Genomic DNA, 20996 nt, shown 5'->3' with positions numbered 1-20996 from the left:
GATTCAGCCCTAAGGTTGGATAGGTCATTGATTAAGATTGCCGTAGACCTGTCATCACCAAACTTGGTTAGGAATTGCTCGTGGAAGATGTCCCAACTAGTGATGGATCCAGAGGGTAATGAAAAGTACCATGACCCGGCTGTTCCTTGTAGAGTATAAGGAAAAATCCGAACAACAGCATCTTCATTAGTAACCCCATTGATATTAATGGATAGCGTGAAGTTGTTTATGTGTTCTTCTGCTAGCATGCCTGCCTCGGGATTAAATTTAGGCAGCCATTTCTCAGGATGGGCCAGTATTTGACTCAAGGGTGCAGGCATTAAGACTGCCCCAGGGTTATTCCATGAATACTGGGCCATTGTTGAACTACTAGCAGAGGAAAGTGCAGAAGATGATCCCTGTGGCTGGGAGGATGAGGATACTACGATTGTATATGATTGAGGAAGAGTTGTGGGGGTTCCAGTGGACGAATGGATGATGATCTGGAATGGTGGCATGGATGGTTGACTTCGCGATGAAGAAGTTGAGATGGACGATGTTGACGAAAGAGTCTCGCTCTCAGACTCTTTAGGTGATTTCCTCGCTCTTTTCCTGGTGGGAAGAGGTAATTCGATTGGCTGAATGCCAAACTTTTCAGTCTTTAGCTTGGTTAGGGGATGAGCAGGGTTATACTGCGAAGTCACGCTGCCTAGAGATTTATCATACCTTTGAGGAGAAATGGAAAATCGCTGAAGTTTGTGAATGAGAGGTTCGACTTCAGGAAGTTCAACAGTAGATTGTTCTGAAATGTCAAGGTGTGTAGCAGCAGTTGATACTCGAGTGACTTCTAACTCTGGATTTAAGTGTAATGGAGAAGTCGAGGGAGATGGTGAGGGCGATTTACTCTCAAAATGGTATTCAGATTTAGATTTACTTGCCATTCATAGTTCAGCCCTCCTTCTAGCGCCAAATATGTTGAAGCCCCGAAAATCGGGTCGACAACAAGGGGGATACCTGCCCGGTCCGGACCTTGGTTGGCAGCTCCTTATCTGTTTGGTATAGCGGATCCGAATGGGGATAATGGGACCAGTTTCCCAATCTATGAGTGTGTGTGTGTGTAGAATTCGATGTTGCTGATCTAACAGTTCCTATTTAAGATATTCTAATTCAAACTTTAATCTAATTCTATGCTATTGTAATCTCATAAGCAGTAACATCTAAGTCTAAACTAACCCGGGATGTAATTCTTCTATTATGCGATCTAAAGAGATTTCAAATAACAACTGCTAATAAAGATCATTCAGCAATTATAAGAAAGAAAATCAATAAAGATGAACCAGTTTGCATAAAAAGTTAGACGAAACAATTGTGAAAAACATATCGCATAATGAGTTATTCATACATTAAGCATAAATAAATAGCTATCACCATACAAAAGTGCCAAATTATAACTCAAGCATTCATGCAATAATACATAAACAACTAAAAACTGCATATCACTTTAACACATAAGCAGAAATGGTCAAGAGATAAAAGTACCATTTATGACTAGTCCTACTCATGAGCTTCAAGCGATAATGATTTATCTCTCCTTGCTCTAACATCCACTAAGAGTACAGAAGTGAAACATTAGTAGTAGATATCAAATGCAAGCATCAACAAATATTGATCCATTCATTCACCAAAACCTCCTCTGAGGGTGCAAAAGTGCATGTTCTGAGGACAAGTTTTTGATAAATTTTTGGACCCTTCTCTAAATGCATGAGAAGGGTTTAAATACTACTAACTAAATAACTTAATTACACAGATTCAGGATACAGTTTAAATGACCACCCTTTTTCTAAGCAAAACTATTTCTAAAAATTAAATCTAATATATAACTATTTCTGCATTTGCTCCTTAATGTTGCAAGCATTCAGTATTTGCCTGGGTAGAGTCGATTGACTGTCTTTCACTTTTGGTTGAGCTAAGAAAACAAAAATGGTAAAATCTGGCACCATCTTTTCAGCAAAATCGATGATATACTCGAGAGTCATCTTCTGACTATGTGGCTTCACCGCGTATGCTCACTAATAATCCAAGTTCAACTTGGTTAACCCTTGAATCGCTTCTGCCTTTTCTTTAGCTTTATGTTTCTAGTTTGTTCTTTACCATTTCTTTCTTGCATTTTTCTGGCTTACGAGTGACTGAGCAATTAGAGGCTTTGCTTTTTGAGAAATTTTCTCAGGGATGCGTGATTAGCGCCTAGAGCTAATCGCGCATCGGAAACTGCCTCCGTTCTTTGATCCAGGCTTCTCTAATGCGTTTTTCGCCTTTGGCGCCTTTTTCTTCACCGGGTATAAAGCTTCAAAATTTGTAAAAATAATGCTTTCGTGAGCTCTTGACCTTGAGCATTAAATTGCTTATTGATATCAGCATCGTTCAATACTCATTCAACCATGGCTGTAAATGAAAGATCTGTAATGGATGGCTCAGCAACGTTCTGTGAATCTGTGGCTCTGTTGCATGCGGGCGTCTTTTCTTTGTCTTTGAACATTGGAGTTTTACCCTTTTTCCTCATAGCTTCCTGCACATTTCTTTATGTAACTTATTGTTTTTCGTTCTTGTAGTTCACAAGTGAGGAGAGAGTAATGATAATAAAAATCGACAGGAAAGCTTTAAATGCTACGGATATGCAAAAACATGCCACCTGACGTAAACTGGCTCTTCGAACAACACAAAACCATATTTTATTAACAACTGGCATATAATTCATTAATTATCATTAAAGCACATATCCAGTTCTTGGTTTATGGAAAAATTTTCTTGAATATTGAGCTACGAAAATTTGTGATGGGATGTATCGCATTACCGCAATTTCATCATGTTGTGCTATAGCAAGGTTGTTTGATCGCGTTATCGCAAGATTGCGGATCGCAGTATCGCAAAATCACAGATCGTTGTAATCGTTAAATCGTCATGTGTTTTTCATGCAATTTTGCGATATGCGATATCGAATATCGCATATCGACGATTTTTTAAGGTTTTCCAATGTGAGTTTTTATTAATGCATGCAATGCGATGGAGTTCGCCTCACAATCTCGCAGTTTATCATTTTTACTCATAAGGAAATGTCCTATCATTCTTCGCACGATGCGATGTTTCTTGAGTAAAATACATTACCCTTAATTGATTTTTTGAATTTTTTACTAAGGGTCCCCACTTACCTAGTTTTATTGCTAATACTAAATAAAGAGGGGGGTTGTTGGTGGCCACAACAGGAACAAGTTGCATAAAAGAATATCAAGGTTGAGTACATTTGGACAAAGGAACAGATAACTAACATCTTCACTAATCCTCTTCCACGACAGACATTTTACTATCTTTGTCAAAAGATTGGAGTACTTATGAGTTCACATTGATTTACATTCCATCAAGCCAGGAAGATAGGGGGAGAATGACAAATAGAGAAACATATTTCATCATGGGGAGTTACCCTTTGCCATTGATTTCAAAGGGGGGGAGAAATTTGGTGAGACAAAATGGAGACATGGGGAGAAACAATCGTAGGGGGAGTATGGGTGTTTCCATGAATGCTAAAGAAGGAGATTGTTGAAAATTGGTTGGAATTAATGTCAACTCAAGAAACAACCAGAAGAAACCCAACATTTGTTGAGGTAAATGAATGGGAAGATTAGTGAAATTTCTAACAAGACCACTATTAGCTGATATCATTTCCAATGGTATGTGGCACATCATGTAACTCCTCACGGTCAAGGAGATATGCTTTCTCAAAGATGAAGCCCTAAAAGTGTGGTAATGGTGCCCATAATGAATGATATAAGTTAGGGTTATGATTGGTCAAATTTTGGCATTAAGATTCAATAAAATCTTGATTAAATTGTGTGGGTCTTATGTTGACCAAGTCAATCCTCCATGAGTAAAAATAATCATGGAAAAATTGGCTTCAAAAGATGTTTAAAGGTTGGAATCATTAAAAATCCATTTATGGAATTAATTTCTCATATTTCTCAAATAAAATCCCTATTATTGTAGTATTTATAGGGAAATTCAACCTTCATCTAGCCCCATCCTTTAAATATAAATAGATAGGTCAGTTCCCCTCATAAGGTGATTTTTGCTAAGATTGAACCAAATTTTTGTGGCCTATGTTGAGGCCCTTATCTGGGACAAAAATCAAATCCATTTGAGTCTACTTTGGCCCCTTTGAGACTATTTTGTGGTACATTTAAAGGCCTATTATGAGGCTTAATTTCGACCAATATTTAGCAATAAATACTAATCTCTTGAGGTTGTTTCATGGACAAGTTTGGCTAGTATTGGGGCTAACTTAGATGTAGTGTTAAAGTCAAATTTGAAGTAGTTCTGAGGCCTCCTTTCAAGAAAAATCTATACTAGTTTTGATATTATTTTCATCCCTGCTCTAGGGAAATTTAAAGCTAGTATTTGACCCACTCCTAAGGCCATTGTCTAAGGTACATCTCATCTCTTCAGAGGCATTAATTCAAACTCCCTAAGGCATATATTTGGTTATAACTGAAGCAACATTAAGGCAGATGTGATTAGGGATTATTTTGAGATGGTTTCAAGGATGGATCTAAGGTATGTTCTTGGTCCTTTCTTGAGGTTTATTTTGCATCATTTTGTGGCAGTTAAACAAGCCCCTTATCTAATGTGTTTCAGCCTCCTTTGAATATACTTCTGAGGCAAGTGTGAAGCTTACATTTGATGTTTTAAAGGGTTGATATAAGGACTGATATAAGGCCAATCAAATGGCTCACTTGTAACTAAATTAGGGCCTAGTAGGGCTATAGAAGGAAACCACTCTTAACAATAGAGGAAGAGAAAATTAAGGCCTATTGGAAGAGAAAAAAGACAGTCTGGTTAGGGCTTGATATAAGGAATTTTTGTAATTTGGTTTGACCATAATAAAATAAGTGAATAAGTCTTATTTCATGACTTATTCTAGTACCTGAGGTTGAATTCTATCAGGTCATATTTCATGGATCATCATGAGCTATGCTTGCTAGTTTTCTTGAAGTCAAGGATATCATTGCAACATCTAAGGTATGATCTTTTGTTGTTGTTTTAAGGTTAATTGTTCATAAATTATGATCTACTACAATACTTAAAAGGGAAAATATTAAATATTGGTTGATTTGAGTAGTTTGTTGACTAGAGCTCCATTGTACATTTCTTTTGATCTCATAAAATATAGCTGTAAAGTTTCATTTGTATATCATTATAAGTGGATCATTTTCCCTGGTACGAGAGCCCACATCTATTTTTCAATTTTAAGGGAGACAAGGTGGTGCAAGGTGGAGAGTGAAGTATCTTTTAGGTTGGACCTTGAAAACACTTTAGGGTGGCAGGGTAGTGCTAGGCACTAGTAGATTGATGCTAGTAGGGTGTTGTAGCATCCTTCTAGTTGGACTTATTAAAATCAAGGTGTTGGAGCATCCTTTCAAGGAGGTGGGGATTCATGATCAATTGAATTCGTTTGTAATTAAGTACTACGTATTTGGAGCTTCCCTTTAGTTGGAGTTGATAAATTATCATACTCATCATTATATTAGAAAGCATTTGGTGGTTTTTCTCCTGAAAGGGTTTCCACCTAAAAATGTCTTGTCTACTATTCATGTGATGTGATGTTCATTTATGCTTTTATCTGGTGATAATGATAATTAATGCTTTGTAAATTCAAAATTATGTTATTAAAGTCAAACATTGATTCACCCCCCTCTCAGTATTTCCAATAGTTGACCACTTCTGTTTGCATTTGATCGGGGATGAAAGGAAGTTGATTTGGTCAACCTGGTATCCATGAGAAACCATAGGCTAGACAAAAAGGTGACAAGGAACATGTCCCTATTTGATAAAATGGTATGAGGTATCCCAAAATGAAACCAAATACGCTCAAAGAATAGTTTAACAATGGCTTCAATTATAATACACATCTTCATGGTGCCAAAATGACCACCTTATGGAACTAGTTGATAACCACAAACACACAATCATTACCATGCCTGGTGGATGAAAAAATTGGCATTTAATCCATGGAGATTGAATTCTATGGATTTTATAAGGTAGGTATAGGAGTGTAAAACCCTTACTTCTTGATGGTTGGTTTAGCAATAACATAGGAAGTGCATGATATGATATATCACGGGACATTCTGTCGAAGCTTTGACAAGTGGAAATACTTTTGAAGTACTTCTATTTTCTTCTCCACAACAAAGTTACCTACCACCAAACTGTAATGTTCTTCCCAGATTAGCTTGGAAAAATTGCTTGAAGGAACACAAAGGTGGCTTAGGTAACACAAGAGCACATCTTGGAGGTGGAAGTCAGGAACTTACTTTCCTTCCATCAACATATGATATATGCTAGTGAAAAATTCAATATTGTATAATTGTCACCACCCATAGGTCTTATTCCCACAAGATTTAATAGATGTGGTTAGCACTACAATTAGGGGCTAACTAAGGTAATCTACAACATGATTGGTGCTACCCTTATTGTACTTGTTGTTAAAATGGTATTGTTGTAGGTATGTGGACCATTTTTTATGGTGATCATTATATAACTTTCCTTGTTTATACATAAATTATAGAGGCCTATAGTCAATGTATATGATTGTCTCCTTCTCCTGAATATGATGCTTCCATTATTGGTAGGCTTGCACAATGGAGTACATCTCCTTATCATAGTTGGGTATCTCTAGACAATATTAAAGAGTGTTTCACTATTATAGTCCACCATATGTCCTTGCTGAGTAAGGATTGCACCAATAAAATAGTTAAAGGAAAATCTCAAATGATTGTTGCAAGTTTGGCAAGGTGAGGACCAATGCAAAGCAAAGGTGATGTATCAAATCCTTGAATGCCTTCTACTATGAGTCAGACTAGAAAAAAATTGTTTTTTCTCCTTCCTTGGTCACTTGACTTAAGGGCCAAGCGATATAAGAGATTCTCAACATGAATATTTGGCAGAATTTAGTAAGGCCCAAGGAGCTACAAAGCTCTGTTAGAGTCATTGTGGCTGGCCAATATCGAATTACTTGGATATTGGTTGGGTCCACAAGAACCCCATGTTCATCTACAATGTATCTCAATTTTTAAATTCTCTACATCCCAAATGCGCATTTCTCCAAATTGGCATACAACTTTTATTGCCACAAGGTGCTCAAGATGTTAGAAAATTATATATTACGGAGCAATGGAACACATAAAATATTGCAAAAATATAAACACAGAAAACACATAAAACAAGAGAGACACAGATATACGTGGTTCGCCCAGTTTAGGCTACGTCCACCCCGAACAGCCAGTCCTTCCTTTTTATTATCCAGCAAAATGAAGAGACACAACCTACAGCAGATCCACTGTAATATCCTCTGTTTTCTCTCATAGTCTCACCTCTCCGTTTCTCGCTCTCGAATACACATCTATTACACAGCCTCAAATACAATACCCTCATACAAAGAGAGGGGTTGCCTTCTAGGGCAAAAAACCCTAAACTAAACATAATTTCTACTGTCAGTTCATCCGCCTAATGAACGGCCCAGATTGACTAGAAATTACTATACTTTTACAAGGCAATTTTACATTTGTTTTTAGCTTCGGGGGCGTTGCCGCCCCCCCTGGACCCCCCCTGCAGTGAATATTTTACGGGCAGCGTTGCTGCCCCCATTTCGAACTGGGGTCCAATGTGGTGATACCTTTGAATATAGAATATAATCAGGCTCCACACCCAACAATCTCCCACTTGGAGACTGATTGTAACAACTCGACCGCTGCTCCATTTGTTGGACAATGACTCCTCTTTGGACCTGGCTATTTCTCATCTTCATCGTCATCCTTGAAGACCAATTGAAACTGAGCATATTCTTAGTTTATCCCTGGTTACAACTTTTTTTAGCATATCTGCAGGATTCTGGCTAGTGTGTATCTTTTCCAGCTTCAACTCTCCATCTTCCAACACTGATCGTATGAAATGGTACTTGAGCTGTATGTGTTTAGTCCTAGAATGAAATGCTGAGTTCTTTGCAAGATGAATGGCACTTTGGCTATCACTATATAATGTGCCCATATCATGCTCCTTACCCAATTCACCCATAAACCTTTGTAACCAAATCATTTCTTTACTAGCCTCTATAGCAGCAACATACTCTGCTTCTATTGTTGAAAGTGCAACAACACTTTGGATTCTTGAAACCCAACTAACAGGTATTCCACCAACAGTAAATACATATCTTGTAGTGATCCTCCTATTATCCCTGTCACCTACCATATTTGCAATAACATATCCCTGTAGGGAAATGTTTGAACCACCAAAGCATAATGCTTGATTTGTGGTACCTTTCAAATATCTGAGAATCCACTTCACTACCATCCAATGTTCCTTTCCTGGATTTTTCATGTACCTGCTTACAACTCCCACTGCATGTGCAATATCAGGCCTTGTGCAGACCATTGCATACATTAAGCTTCCAACTGCTGATGCATATGGAACTTTAGACATATAATCCATGCTTTGGGCACATTTCCTTACTAAGTTTGAAATGGCTAGCAAAAGGTGTACTAACTGGTTTTGCATTGTGCATGTTAAATCTTTTCAACACCTTTTGTATGTACTCATTCTGAGACAATCTTAATGTACGATTTTTCCTGTCTCTAGTTATTCTCATACCAAGGATTTGTTTTGCAGCTCCCAAATCCTTCATTACAAATGAATTTTCCAATTTTCTTTTGAGCACATTTATTTCCTGCATGTTAGACCCTGCAACAAGCATGTCATCTACATACAATAACAATATAATTTAGCTGCCATCATTTTGATTTTTCAGATAAACATAATGATCAGAGTGACATCTAGTATAACCTTGTTCAGACATAAACTTGTAAAATTTTAGATACCACTACCTTGGAGCCTGTTTTAAGCCATACAAGCTCTTCTTTAACCTGCACACTAGTTTCTCCTTCCCTTTCACTTCATATCCTTGTGGCTGCTGCATATATATTTCTTCCTCCAAATCCCCATGGAGAAAGGTTGTCTTTACATCTAACTGCTCAAGATGAAAATCTTCAACTGCTACTAGACTTCAAATAGTTCCGATTGAAGTCATTTTAACAATAGGAGAAACTATTTCATCAAAATCAATACCTTTCTTCTGTGCAAACCCCTTCACCACAAGTCTAGCTTTGTACCTCTGTTTTCCTCCATCTTCTTCCTTCAACCTATAAACCCATTTATTCTTCAATGTAGTTTTTCCTGCAGGCAACTTGACTAAGTCCCAAGTCTAGTTATGCATTAAGGAGTCCATCTCTTCTTCCATGGCTACCTCCCACATCTTCCTGCTTTCAACCTGCATTGCTTCTTCATAACATTCAGGTTCACCAGAATCAGTCAACAATAAATAATATAATGAAGGAGAATATCGTTCAGGGGGTCTACTTATCCTAGTAGATCTTCTAACACCACTTTCAGGTATTCGAGGTGCATGTTGTTGTTGTGGTTGTTGTTGTTGTTGTGGTTGTTGATTATTATTATTTTCAGGCACCTTTACTTTTTCAGTAATTTCATCAAGAACTGTGTATTCCTTGTTTTCCTTTTTCTGTTCCTTTTCCTGCAACTGATTTTTATACAAGACCTTTTCATTGAATATTACATTGCTGCTCCTAATGATTTTTTGATTTTCATAATCATATAAGCGATAACCAAAATCATTAGCACCATTGTTGGGTGTGGAGCCTAATTATCTTCTATATTCACAGGTATCGCCACATTGGACCCCAGTTCGAAATGGGGGCGGCAACGTCGCCCGTAAAATATTTGTTGCAGGGGGGGTCCAGGGGGGGGGCCATTGCGACCTTTGGGAGCCCCCCGCTGCCCCCGAAGCTAAAAATAGCTGTAAAATTGCCTTGTAAAAGTATAGTAGTTTCTAGTCAATCTGGGCCATTCATTAGGCGGATGATCTGACGGTAGAACTTATGTTTAGTTTAGGGTTTTTTGCCCTAGAAGGCAACCCCTCTCTTTGTATGAGGGCATTGTATTTGAGGCTGTGCGATAGATGTGTATTCTGCGAGCGAGAAACAGAGAGGTGAGACTGTGAGAGAAAACATAGGATATTACAGCAGATTTGTTGTAGGTTGTGTCTCTTCATTTTGCTGGATAATAGAAAGGAAGGACTGGCTGTTCAGGGTGGACGTAGCCCAAACTGGGTGAACCACGTATATTGGGTGTGGAGCCTGATTATCTTCTATATTCAAAGGTATCGCCACATTGGACCCCAGTTCGAAATGGGGGCGGCAACGCCACCCGTAAAATATTCATTGCAGGGGGGGGGGGGGGGGGGGGGCGGCTGCGACCTTTGGGAGCCCCCCCCTGGCGGGGGGTTTCGGGGGCAGCGCCCCTGAAGCTAAAAACATCTGTAAAATTGCCTTGTAAAAGTATAGTAATTTCTATTCAATCTGGCGGATGATCTGACGGTAGAACTTATGTTTAGTTTAGGGTTTTTTGCCCTAGAAGGTAACCCCTCTCTTTGTATGAGGGCGTTGTATTTGAGGCTGTGCAATAGATGTGTATTTTGCGAGCGAGAAACAGAGAGGTGAGACTGTGAGAGAAAACAGAGGATATTACAGCAGATTTGTTGTAGGTTGTGTCTCTTCATTTTGTTGGATAATAGAAAGGAAGGACTGGCTGTTCAGGGTGGACGTAGCCCAAACTGGGTGAACCGCGTATATTGGGTGTGGAGCCTGATTATCTTCTATATTCAAAGGTATCGCCACATTGGACCCCAATTCGAAATGGGGGCGGCAACGCTGCCCGTAAAATATTCGTTGCAAGGGGGGTCCAGGGGGGGGGCTGCTGCGACCTTTGGGAGCCCCCCCCTGGCGGGGGGTTTCGGGGGCAGCGCCCCTGAAGCTAAAAACAGCTGTAACATTGCCTTGTAAAAGTATAGTAATTTCTAGTCAATCTGGGTCGTTCATTAGGTGGATGATCTGACGGTAGAACTTATGTTTAGTTTAGGGTATTTTGCCCTAGAAGGCAACCCCTCTCTTTGTATGAGGGCATTGTATTTGAGGCTGCGCGATAGATGTGTATTCTACGAGCGAGAAATAGAGAGGTGAGACTGTGAGGGAAAACAGAGGATATTACAGCAGATTTGTTGTAGGTTGTGTCTCTTCATTTTGCTAGATAATAGAAAGGAAGGACTGGTTGTTCAGGGTGGACGTAGCCCAAACTGGGTGAACCATGTATATCTGTGTCTCTCTTGTTTTATGCGTTTTCTGTGTTTATATTTCTGCAATAATTTATGTGTTCCATTGCTCCGTAATATATAATTTTCTAACAACTGGTATCAGAGCTGAAGGTCTATTTGGCTGATAAACTCGCAGGAAAGAAGGGTTCCTGGTTCGAGTGGGAGAAATGGCGGAAGATGGTAAGTTTAGGGTCGAGAAATTTAACGGCCAAAACTTCTCGCTGTGGAAGATGCAGATGGAAGATTATCTGTATCAGAAAGATCTGTACCTAATGTTAGCCTCCTATACCAATAGGTTTCATTTTTCATGATTGGCAAGGGAAATTCCAAATATGTTCTACTTTGATGATGCAAAGATCCCATATTTCTGTGGAAGAACATGTCTGTAGATAGTTTGGATAGTGTCCTACTTCTGGATGGGTGATCCAACAGCCTAATCTGGATCATGCCATGTTTAAATTGATGTTGTAGAATAGAGAAAGAGAATCTGTCCAAATTGTCTAATCTTGGCATATTAGTAGATTAGGTAGAGAATGAAGGTTCCCAACTACTTAATCTGGGACCTTGGAAGTGATAAGGGTAGTTGTAGATAGAAACTCAAAAGGAAAAGAAAAGAAATTTAAGAAAAAAGAGCAATTGAGGGTTTGCAAGTCTAAGTGCACCCTCCCTGAAGTAATAAAAAATGCTAAGTACTAAGCTGGGTAGGTAGCCAGAAGTTGCAGAAGCCTGATTCTATTCAGTTTTGGCCTTGATCAAGAAGGCACATATTAGCACTGGCAGAGGTATCCATGCATCAGTTTGATGATAAAATATGAAAGCATGTCTAACTTCCCCTATTTTCCCCAGAGATTCTCTTTCTAACATCCCCTTAAGGACTTTAGGATCTCCCTAAATAGTCCTCCTTGCATTTCTCCTTTGAAAAGTTCATGACAAATTGTGACCTTCTTCTCTGAAAAGAAGCCACATTTCTTGTGTAAAATCATTCCTCACCCTCATCTGCTTCTAAATCTAAGTTTATTCCTTAAACTTAGCTCTCTGTTTCCCTTCCACATCTCAAAATTCATATTAACTTCTAAACTTACTATATAGCTCCCTAAGTTCTCCCATTCCCTATTATTATAGCACTATTGTGCAAAAAATCCCAGAAATATATATATTTTCCCCCCTTGGGCAATCTAGCCATATATCCCAAAGTTTGGAAGTGTGAGAAAGTCGGAGTCCCATGGAATATCTGTTCAAACTTTATTTTTGGGAATTGAATCAACACCAAGTTGATTTAATAACCCTAAGCACACCTTATAAATGGATATATCGTTTACCATTTATCCCCAAAAACCTCAGAAAACCCACAATTTCATTTATCCAAAGTTTTGTCCCGGCGCAATTTTCCAGAAATAATAATTGTTTATTAGACGGGCCCCGCCGTATCACTCTGCCATCTCTGCGTCCCGTCATCCGTCGGATCCGGGCCCTCCCATCCGACGGTCCTCGGTGATTTCGGACCGCCCCCGATCACCGTCCTTTAGTGCCCGAAAAGTGTCAGAGGAGGTCGTAGGGCCTGAGGCCCGTGTCAATTTCTTGTTGGATCGGGCGGCTTCCGACACAAATCGGGCCCGTACCAAAAGCGGTCCGATATTACCGCTTACTGCTCTCCCTTTCCACTCCACGCCATTGCCGCATCAGCGTTACGTCAGCTTCCATTCTGTCATTGTTCCGACCTGTCCACCACGCCGCTCGTCCACGTCGACCCAATCACCAGTTGACACGTCATCCCACCGTACCCGACCCCACCAATGATTTCATGCTGACGTCATCCATCAAAAAGGCGCAAAAAACCAATTTTTCCATATTATCGCATAAAAATCATATTTTTTCCCATTTTTTCACTAAACAGGCACTGTGTAAATTGCATGCATTTACGTCGTTCTTCCGCCAACCTCTAGAAATTCGTCCTTGAGCTGCTGCCACCTGGAATTCCGCACGGTCATCTTCCCCCATCGCGCCACAACCAGGTATTTACCTGTTTCTCCCACCAACTGGTTTTTCAGTCTTCCTCTGCTAAAAACACAAAATAACCACTATCCGACATTCCGAACTCCTATACCTTCAAAGACTGAACTAGTATCCCTTGGAGGTCCCAAATTCATCAAAATCCCCTCATTCACTACATTGTGCTTAACCCAGGCCTTTCACAAAGTTTTCGTGTCGCAGGGCGCGCCACAGCAAGATAATTCACCCTGTTTCACCCCCTTTTGACAGCATTTCACCTCAATTTTGCCAAAGCTACCCTGTTTCTCCCTGAAAATCTCTTTCTCTGTCAAAACTCACCACATTCATCCACAATTCAAGTATAAATCCAGTTCAGAGGATAAGTGAAGCATGGAGACCCCTGTGGCCTTGAACATTACTCCCCTGAGTGCCCCACAGAGGAACCTAGACTGGCTGGCCCTTGCTGACCGGGATCATCAAATTAAAGAGACAGTTGAGATAACTACCAAATATCATGTACACACTGTTTGTGAGCTGAGGGATAAATACATGAGTGGTGCTGATGACATAGGTATCTGGGAGTCTAATTTGCCCATTTATTACCTACCTCAAGTCAATGTGTTCCCAGACCTCATCCATCAGTGTTGTGAACACTATGACCCCTCACAGAGAGCAGTTTTGGGTGCATCTGGCAATATTTTATTCCACATCACTCCACAATCCATAAATCAGATGCTGAAATTTGAACCAACTAAACCTCTGGTCCCCCTTTCTATGAATTTTCTGCTCCAAGAAGCTGCCAAGTTGCCCAGCTCAGAGGTCACAAAGATTGGTCAGTTGTTCATGAAACCAGAATATCAGCCCCGGCAACCTTCTCCTTATCTACATGTCTGGTTCAATGATACAGGGAGACTGCTAGTGGACATGATATCCTGCATTTTGGGATTCCATACCAGTGAGTTTGTGGATGATACAACCTTGGTGATGTTATCCATGTTCACTCCAGGGCAGCCTCCTGCTCCCTAGTATGATTATGCCACATTCATTGTTGACAAGATTCATGAGAAATTCATGAATTTGGAGAGGGAAAGGATATTCAAGTACACCTCCTATATCTATCACTTGATTTTATACTTTCAGCCTGATAGTTTCCCTATCTCCTTGAGAAAGCTGGATGCAAAAGGAAACAGGAGATCAGTGGTATTTTGGTCATCAGTTTGTCACCATATCTCTTGCTCCCCATACAGCTATTGTGAGTTCATTGATCTGTTCATCTATCCGGCCTTGTCTCTGCTACAGAGTTCTCCTCCTCCTAGACTCACTGACGATATGCAGAAGATCCTCCAGCTTTCAAAGAATTATAGCATTGGAGATTGGTACTTCTACCAAGACCACACATTAATTAGAATATATGGATGTGAGCTAGCCCCTTACAGACTGCCAAAGTATGTCCCCATGAGACTTTTTTCATTAGAGTATTTCCGGCAATTTGGAAATGCAAACATGATTCATTTTCATAGCAGAAATAAGAAAGCACAGCTCAAAATCAAACACCAACTGGGCCCATTCATTTTCAACAAAAGAGAAGAAGCATGGCAAGAAGCAGATAAAATTCTAAAGAGCTTCCAGCTGCAAACAAGCTTCCTTTGGTCACCCTATGACCCCAATCATTTTATAAGTCTTAGAAGAGTCAGATACAGACTTGCCAGCTATGACCATGTTAGAATCCCACACATTGAAAAATATGCAAATCAGTTAGAATGGAAGGAGGGCACCCTAGTGGAGGCATGTTCTAGGGAAGAAATGGCACAAAAAGAAATGAAGCAGTTAGAAAAATCAGTTGACTTAGAATTTTTTGGACAGGTTTGCTCCCCAGTACTCAAGCATCTTGGAGTAGTTGATTCCTCTTCTACTACTCCCCAGCAATCTGCCCAAGCCTCTACTCAAGCAGCAACTACAGCTAAAGGAAAAGAGATGCAACAAGAGGAGCCACTCTCTAATGTAGAGCAGCAAGAAGAACGGCAAGAAGAGATGACTGAGGCACCTTCAAATACAGATCAGCAAACTCAGGAAAAAGTCCCTCCTATGCAGGAGGTAACAGTGGAAACCTCGGTGCTGCAAACTCCAGCTAATGAAGAAAGAACAAGGAAGAGAGATAGGCAGGAGGAAACTCCTCTCACTACTTCAACATATCAGCAAAGTGAGAAAAGACAAAGTCCGAATCCCTTTTCTGAGGAGGAGATGCCTGAAAGACCCACTGGTACCATGCTCCCTCCCAACATTGAAACATCAGCCAGTTCCTTTCAGCAGGAACAAGAAATACAGCATGGAGGAGAAGTTAGTTCATCAGGGCAGCAGACAAGGTCCGAGCCTAGCATCAAGCAGCAGTTTATAGAGATAAAAGCAAGAAATGAGCCAATCAGAATCCAACTCTATAACCAGCTGCTCAAGATGGCGCCAACCAATCAAGAAAGGCTTATGTCGGCCTATGATATCCAAGAGGGAAAAATGACTCTTAGTCATTTTAGGCCCACCATGCTGCAGCCCCAGTCAGCTGCCGACTATATTAGGACCAACCTAGAGGTCTTTGCCAAGGACATCCATCCTATGGATCAAATAGAACTGCACAAAAAAACAGGGGAGATGGTTTATGCTACATTGGCTGATAAGACTCTATTGGCACATAGGTTGCAAAACTCCCTAAATAACACTACTGCTCAATTGGAGCTAGAGAAAGCTTCCTCTCAGGCCAAGGATAACAGAATCAAGTCCTTGGAAGAAATCATCATAGAACTGGGCCATGATCCAAATGACCCTAAGGGAGTGCAAGCATTAATGAAGAAGAAAGATGAGGACATAGCAGCTTTGAAGAAGTTGGTTAAGCTACCACCAACCCTTCACCCTCAGACTGAAGATGTTGCCCAGCAAAGAAGAGATCAAGATGTGACAGCCATGCTGGTGGCTTTGCACAAAAGGCTAGTGGAAACAGAGGGTGCCTTGGAGGCGGCCCTAAAGCAAAAGGAAGGAGAATAGGTGTCTGAGCCACCTCAGCACGTTATAAATCTTGAGGATACTCCTCAAGTAATAATTCCTCCCCCAGAAATGACATCAGAAGCAGGCCCTTCAGCACCAGCACCAGAGCAGGCACCCAACCTTGACATGCAGAATATGAGGAAGGAACTGGAGGCTCTTGAGGCACAAATGGTAGAACTAAAGGTAGCAAAAGAAAAATTGGTTACACTAGAAGAGAAATATGATAAATCAAAGCAGAATGTGGCTGAGAGGACAAGAGAAATAAGAACCCTGGAAAAGAAGATAAAGGAGCTGGAAAATGAATTAACCATGAACAAAACTATAGCTGATGTAAAGAAAATTCTATGGGCTAAAATTGGCCAATCTATTACAGACCAATGGCAGTCCATCGAAACAGTTCATAAACAAATGAATCTTTTGGGCAGAGCTCAAGCTGAAAATCAAAGGGCCAAGGCATCTTTAAGGAGTATGCCTGAAATAGCCAACAGAATGATAAATGTCCTTAACAATCGAACTGGCCTTCAGCTAGCAGGAATGGTCATTAGAGACAGGACTGATACTATTCTGCTGATTAAAAGGGTGCTTACCCTGAGAAGTTATGTCCAGTCATTGGAGAGAAAGTGTCAGGAAATACAAGCAGAAGTGAATGAATTTATTGCAAAAATCACAGTTCTACATAACAGGGGCCTCCCCAATTTGGTGACCAGTCCAAGAAGATTTCTATCACATGAACATTATGCCAAAAGGGTCAACAGCTTTGCAACAAATCAAATAACAGCATCTGCAAGTGCTCCAGAGCAAGCAGGGCCCCTATCTGGGCAGGATCTTTACGATAAGCTGGAAAATCTATTTTTTATTGAGCATGAGATCAGGCACCTTTTTGCAGTTACTCCCAATTATTACAAATACACTGAAGCTGATGAAATTCTAATCAAAATGCAGAGTCACCAATTGCCCACTGAAGAATGGTGGAGGAGTATGATAGAAACTATACTTTGATAAATTAATTTTGGCCTAAAAGTCAGTATTTTCAAAATGACTCATGTATCAAATCTACTTAAAGCAACAGTGGAAGACAGCTAGATGAAAAGCACAGTGTCTGGGTACAGCTGGATAAGGCAATTGATGTGTCCAACGCAGCAACATCATGACAGGGCAGCATAAACGCAAGAACTCTCAAAATCAATGCAAAGGTGCTCAGTCGTCCCAGGACGCTCCAAAAGTCAAAAGATCTCTGACAGGAATGACTAGCTGTAATCAATCTGCTTTAATAGCAATAACTATTATATCCACTATTTTTGAGACTTGATAGAGAAAGTTATGAGTCAATGACTCATTTTCAGATATTTTGTAAAGACAATTTTGTATATATACGCCCTGCTTAGCTTATTTGGGGGTTGTTGTTTATTTGTTCTGAAGAACTCGGCTGTATATTCTGAGAAGTATAATACAAGGAGCTGCTGGTTTTCTCAACTTGGCTATGCTTGGACGTGTTGTGATGGGATTGTTGGCTGTTGCAGAACTCTCGTGTTTTCTCATGATACAATAAGTGTTTTCCTAACTGTCTCTATGTTTTATATGTTTACATAACTCATCTACGATATAAGTTTGATAATCTTAGTAGGAAGGAAAATGAATAGTTTAGGATTTGTCCAGTAAGACACCCTAAACTCAATCATTCCTGCTAACTATGTTTTCTTCAAGATTAGCTGTAAATATGGAATTCTTAAATGCTCCTGTTTACTCTAACTTTATGGCAAATTCTATTCGAGAATTCTCTTTTGCTCTTGAATAAGATTTAGCCTTTTATGTTCTGTATCACCAAGAAAGAAATCTTCGTTGCCTTTCATGGTGTGATTCTATACTATTTCTTCTCAAATCAAAGGTTTGTATCATGGATACCTATCTGGCTCTGCAGTAACACTCTTTTTATCACAGACACTAAGTAATAATCAGTCATGGACTCCATTTTCCCAATGGAATAAACCCTCTTTGATCATTGCAAACCCTTCTTCAGACAACAGATGACAACCAAAATTCAAACAAAACCTTATACTTCATAACTAGCCTAAAATCCTAAAAACAAAGCTAAATCAAAAGAGAGATCCCTCTCTGATTGCAGGTAGGCTAGAACTTGTAATCCAAAGTTGGTTTGTGGTTACCTCGGCCGTATTCCCTTGGGAGTCAGAGGGAAAAACCTGAGAGTTAACACCTACCATTGGGCGGAAAAACAAAGATGCCGACGGGTATGAAAGACGAAGAATGGAACCTTCTCAATAGAAAGGCACTCGGAACAATATGGTTGTGCCTTGCTGCATCAGTCACCTTCAACATTTCGAAGGAAACCATGACAGAGGGTTTGATGCAGACGTTGTCGAAACTATATGAAAAACCCTCGACCTCAAACAAGGTATTTCTTATGAAACAGTTATTTAATATGAATATGTCGGAAGGTGGATCTGTTGCAAACCATTTAAATGACTTTAATACAGTTACAAGTCAGTTAAGTTCTGTAGGGGTAAACTTTTATGATGAAGTTAGAGCTCTGTTATTCTTGTTCTCATTACCAGAAAGTTGGAATGGTTTGGTAATGGCCATTAGTAACTTCGTTCCTGGATCTATTACTTTAAAGTTTGATGATGTTGTCGGTGCTATCCTTAGCGAGGAAATGCGACGGAAAAGATCCGGTGAGACATCGGGAAATGCTTTGAGTGCAGAGTCTAGAGGAAGAAAAATGGAAAGAGGAAAGAGCTCAGGATATCGCAGTAAATCAAGGAAAGGCAGATCCAAGTCGAGATCGGGGATAGTGTGCTGGAAATGTGGAAAGAAAGGACACCTAAAGAAAGACTGTAGATCTGGGAAGGCAAAAGAAGGAGATGCACAGCAAGAAAACAATCATGAAGCAAATGTGACGAGTGAGGTGTTACAAGATGCTTTGATTCTTTCTTTCAAAAATATTACTGATTCCTGGGTGGTAGATTCAGGGGCTTCATTCCATGCCACACTTGATAAGAAATACTTTCATGACTATGTTCAAGGAGATTTTGGACAAGTTCGTCTGGGTGATGATAAACCCTGTAAAATCGTTGGAATGGGTAAGGTTCTTGTAAAACAGCAGAATGGAAACCAATGGCTATTAAAGGAGGTAAGGCATGTTCCAGATCTAAAGAAAAATCTGATTTCAACAGGGCAGTTAGGCGGTGAAGGTTGTGTGACAACTTTCACAGATAAAGCTTGGAAGGTCACCAAAGGAGCCCTGGTAATAGAAAAAGGCGAAAAGGTTGGTACATTTTATTTATGCAATGGTATTTCTAACTCTGTTAATGTTTTAACTTCCAAAGGAGCAGATGCAGCATTATGGCATCATAGGCTCGGACACATGAGTGAAAAGGGGATGAAGATTCTTCACTCAAGGAATTTGTTACCAGGTTTGAAGAATGTTGATTTGGACTTCTGTGAGAATTGCATTTATGGAAAACAGAAGAGAGTCAGATTTCTCAGAGTTGCAAAAGAAAAGAAGAATGAAAAATTAGAGCTTGTGCATACAGATGTATGGGGACCTGCTCAGGTATCATCTCTCGGTGGCTCTCGTTATTATGTTACTTTTATTGATGATGCAACTAGAAAAACTTGGATTTATTGTATTAAGAATAAATCTGATGTATTTGATACTTTCAAGAAATGGAAAGCTTTGGTTGAGATTGAGACAGGAAAGAAATTGAAGTGTCTTAGATCAGAAAATGGAGGTGAATATTGCAGCAAAGAGTTTGATAGGTACCATTCAGAGCATGGAATTCACAGAGAGAAGACAGTTCCAAGAACACCACAAGAAAATGGTGTGTCAGAAAGGATGAACAGAACAATCATGGAGTGTGCAAGGTGCATGAGATTGCATGCAGGATTGCCTTTACAGTTTTGGGCAGATGTTGTATATACTGTTGTTTATCTAATAAACAGAGGGCCTTCAAGTTCCTTGGATGGTGGTGTTCCAGAGGAAGCATGGACAGGTAAAAAGGTAAACTACTCTATTTTAAAGCCTTTTGGTTGTGAGGCCTTTGTCCATATTGATAAAGAAAATAGAACAAAGGTTGAGGCAAAGTCAAAGAAATGTACCTTTATTGGATATGGTGTTAATGATTTTGGTTATCGCTTATATGATTACGAAAATCACAAAATCATTAGGAGCAGAGATGTAATATTTAATGAAAAGGTATTGTATAAGAATCAGTTGCAGGAAAAGAAACAGGAAAAGGAAAACAAGGAATATGCAGTTCTTGATGAAATCAATGAAAAAGTAAAGGTGCCTGAAAATAATAATAATCAACAAACACAACAGCAGCAACCACCACAACAACAACAGGCACCCCAAACACATGAAAGTGGTGTTAGAAGATCTACCAGGATAGGTAGACCCCCTGAACGATACTCTCCTTCATTATATTATTTATTGTTGACTGATTCTGGTGAACCCGAATGTTATGAAGAAGCAATGCAGGTTGAAAGTAGGAAGAAGTGGGAGGTAGCTATGGAAGAAGAGATGGACTTATTAATGCATAACCAGACTTGGGATTTAGTCAGGTTTCCTGCAGGAAAAACTACATTGAAGAATAAATGGGTTTACAGGCTGAAGGAAGAAGATGGAGGAAAACAGAGGTACAAAGCTAGACTTGTGGTGAAGGGGTTTTCACAAAAGAAAGGTATTGATTTTGATGAAATATTTTCTCTTGTTGTT

Source organism: Pinus tabuliformis, chromosome 2_2, assembly GCF_031772625.1.
Source record: "Pinus tabuliformis cultivar Carrire ecotype Pingquan chromosome 2_2, CPIR1, whole genome shotgun sequence".
NCBI lineage: Eukaryota > Viridiplantae > Streptophyta > Pinopsida > Pinales > Pinaceae > Pinus > Pinus tabuliformis.
This window is presented reverse-complemented; position numbering follows the sequence as displayed.